Raw genomic sequence first — 3,381 nt, 5'->3', positions numbered from 1 at the left:
TTTTGTGTTAACCCTATGGTATGTTTTGTGTTCACGCTATGGTACATTTTGTGTTAAGTCTATAGTACGTTTCGTGTTCACCCTATGGTACGTTCTGTGTTCACCCTGTGGTAGGTTTTGCGTTCACCCTATGGTACGTTTTATGTTAACCCTTTGGTATGTTTTGTGTTAACCCTACGTTATGTTTTATGTTCACCCTATGGTACGTTTTGTGTTAACCCTATGGTACGTTTTGTGTACACCCTATGGTACGTTTTGTGTTAACCCTATGGTACGTTTTGTGTTAACCCTATGGTACGTTTTGTGCTACCCCAATAGTACGTTTTATGTTTACCCCCTTGCACGTTTTATGTTTACCCTCTGGTACGTTTTGTGCTAACCATATGGTACGTTTTGTGTTCACCCTATGGTCATTTTGTGTGCACCCAATAGTACGTTTTGTGTTTACTCTATGGTATATTTTGTGTTAACCATATGGTACGTTTTGTGTTAACCCTATGGTATGTTTTGTGTTAACCCTACGGTACGTTTTATGTTCACCCTATGGTACGTTTTGTGTTAACCCTATGGTAGGTTTTGTGTTCACCCTATGGTACGTTTTATGTTTACACTACAGGCTAAAATAATTATTAATTGTCGTCAGTCAGGTTACACTAGTGGTGATGTATCCGACAGACACACTACAGGCCATCATAATGATTTATTGTCGTCAGTCAGGTTAGATTTATCCGACAGTCACACTACAGGCTAGTATAATGATGTTTTGTCGTCAGTTAGGTTACAATAGTGTAGATGTATCCGACAGACACACTACAGGCTATAATAATGATTTATTGTCGTCAGTCAGGTTACACTAGTGTGGATGTATCCGACAGACACACTATAGGCTATTATAATGATTTATTGTCGTCAGCCCATACCCGATGGAATACAGATTGTAATATGTTAAAATGACCGATTGAATAGATATTGAATTTACATTACATAATGAAGAACGTGTTACCTTATACGAATTAAATGTGGAGGATATTAGAGTCGACTATGAATTATGTTTACCCAATGGTATGTTTTGTGATTACCCTATGGCATATTATGTGTTTACCCTAAGGTTATGTTTTATGTTTACCCTAGGACATATTTTGTGTGTACCATCTGGTATGTTTTATGTTTACCCTAAGACATATTTTGTGTGTACCATCTGGTATGTTTTATGTTTACCCTTAGGTACCTTTTATGTTTACCCTATGTTACGTTTTGTGGGTACCCTTTGGTATGTTTTGTGTTAACCCTACGGTACGTTTCATGTTCACCCTATGGTTTGTTTTGTGTTAACCCTATGGTACGTTTTGTGTTCACCCTATGATACGTTTTGTGTTTACCCTATGGTACGTTTTGTTTTTACCCTATGGTACGTTTTGTGTTTACCCTATGGTACGTTTTGTGTTAACCCTATGGTATGTTTTGTGTTCACGCTATGGTACGTTTTGTGTTCACCCTATGGTACGTTTTGTGTTACCTCTATGGTACGTTTTGTGTACACCCTATGGTACGTTTTATGTTTACCCTTTGGTATGTTTTGTGTTAACCCTACGGTACGTTTTATGTTCACCCTATGGTACGTTTTGTGTTAACTCTATGGTACGTTTTGTGTATACCCTATGGTACGTTTTGTGTTCACCCTATGGTACGTTTTGTGTTCACCGTATGGTACGTTTTGTGTTTACTCTATGGTACGTTTTGTGTTCACCCTATGGTATGTTTTGTGTTCACGCTATGGTACGTTTTGTGTTCACCGTATGGTACGTTTTGTGTTAACCCTATGGTACGTTTTGTGTTCACCCTATGGTATGTTTTGTGTTCACCCTATGGTACGTTCTGTGTTCACCCTATGGTATGTTTTGTGTTAACCCTACGGTACGTTTTATGTTCACCCTATGGTACGTTTTGTGTTAACCCTATGGTACGTTTTGTGTTTACCCTACGGTACGTTTTGTGTTTACCCTATGGTACGTTTTGTGTTAACCCTATGGTACGTTCTATGTTAACCCTATAGTACGTTTTATGTTTACACTCTGGTACGTTTTGTGTTCACCCTATGGTACGTTTTGTGTTCACCCTATGGTACGTTTTGTGTTAACCCTATGGTACGTTTTGTGTTCACCCTATGGTACTTTTTGTGTTTATTCTATGGTAGATTTTGTGTTCACCCTATGGTACGTTTTGTGTTAACCCTATGATATGTTTTGTGTTCACCCTATGGTACGTGTTGTGTTTACCCTATGGTAGGTTTTGTGTTAACCCTATGGTAGGTTTTGTTTTAACCCTATGGTACGTTTTGTGTTTACCCTATGATATGTTTTGTGTTCACCCTATGGTACGTTTTGTGTTCACCCTATGGTACGTGTTGAGTTTACCCTATGGTAGGTTTTGTGTTAACCCTATGGTAGGTTTTGTGTTAACCCTATGGTAAGTTTTGTGTTCACCCTATGGTACGTTTCAAAATATTTTACTTTTCCGTTAAATTTCTGCCAACTGAATTGATGCTAACATAATTCTTGTTTTTATAGGTTCGCATTGAGGCAACTAGAATATCTGCAGATGGACTTGGGGATATTGCTATTGATACAGTAGTCCTTAAGAATATCGCCTGTTCTTAATACTGACGACGATGACTCTTCCTTTTTATACTATATGTTCAGACAAAAATGTGTTTATTAATAATGTACTCAGACTTATGGATATTAAACAGTAATCATTATTATAAAGTATATTCATCATAATCATGTATGCTTTCTGATAAACAAAAGTAAGCCTTGAGCCTACCAGACAAAAACAGATGTTCTATATCGTTCATTGCAGGATGAATCAATGGAATCAATTATATTAAATATAGATGTCGATTCCAAAAAGTGTCAACATCTGTGTACCAGGACTTGTTTTTTGATGTACATGCATACCACAATATAGCTGTTGATTTCTGTGACAGCAAGTTTGCATTTTCCTTATTAAATATATTACTGCAATTGAATTGTTCTTTATATTATTACTTTGATACAAACAAAAATATCACATATGTATGTGATATGGTGCAGTATCTGTATGTGACATGGTACAGTTTATGTATGTGACATGGCACAGTATATGTATGTGACATAGTAGAGTATATATATGGTACAAGGTACATTATATGGATGGTACATGGTACATTATATGCATGGTACATGGTACATGGTACAGTATATGTATGTGACATAGTAGAGTATATATATGGTACAAGGTACATTATATGTATGGTACATGGTACATTATATGCATGGTACATGGTACATGGTACAGTATATGTATGTGACATGATAGAGTATATATATGTGACATGGTACT

The 3,381-nt window shown here is 36.5% G+C and overlaps 1 long non-coding RNA gene across 1 annotated transcript in view; it reads left to right on the top strand.

The window, feature by feature from the left end:
• LOC110451301 overlaps nucleotides 1-3,023 on the top strand; it is a 7,914-nt gene extending 4,891 nt beyond the window's left edge. The window contains exon 2 of the long non-coding RNA XR_002463055.1: nucleotides 2,568-3,023. This is a non-coding gene — a long non-coding RNA (uncharacterized LOC110451301). The remainder of the gene's footprint in view (nucleotides 1-2,567) is intronic.
• Nucleotides 3,024-3,381: the final 358 nt, after the last annotated feature.

This window comes from Mizuhopecten yessoensis, unplaced genomic scaffold, assembly GCF_002113885.1.
Source record: "Mizuhopecten yessoensis strain PY_sf001 unplaced genomic scaffold, ASM211388v2 scaffold5921, whole genome shotgun sequence".
Classification (NCBI taxonomy): Eukaryota; Metazoa; Mollusca; class Bivalvia; order Pectinida; family Pectinidae; genus Mizuhopecten; species Mizuhopecten yessoensis.
This window is presented reverse-complemented; position numbering and strand designations above follow the sequence as displayed.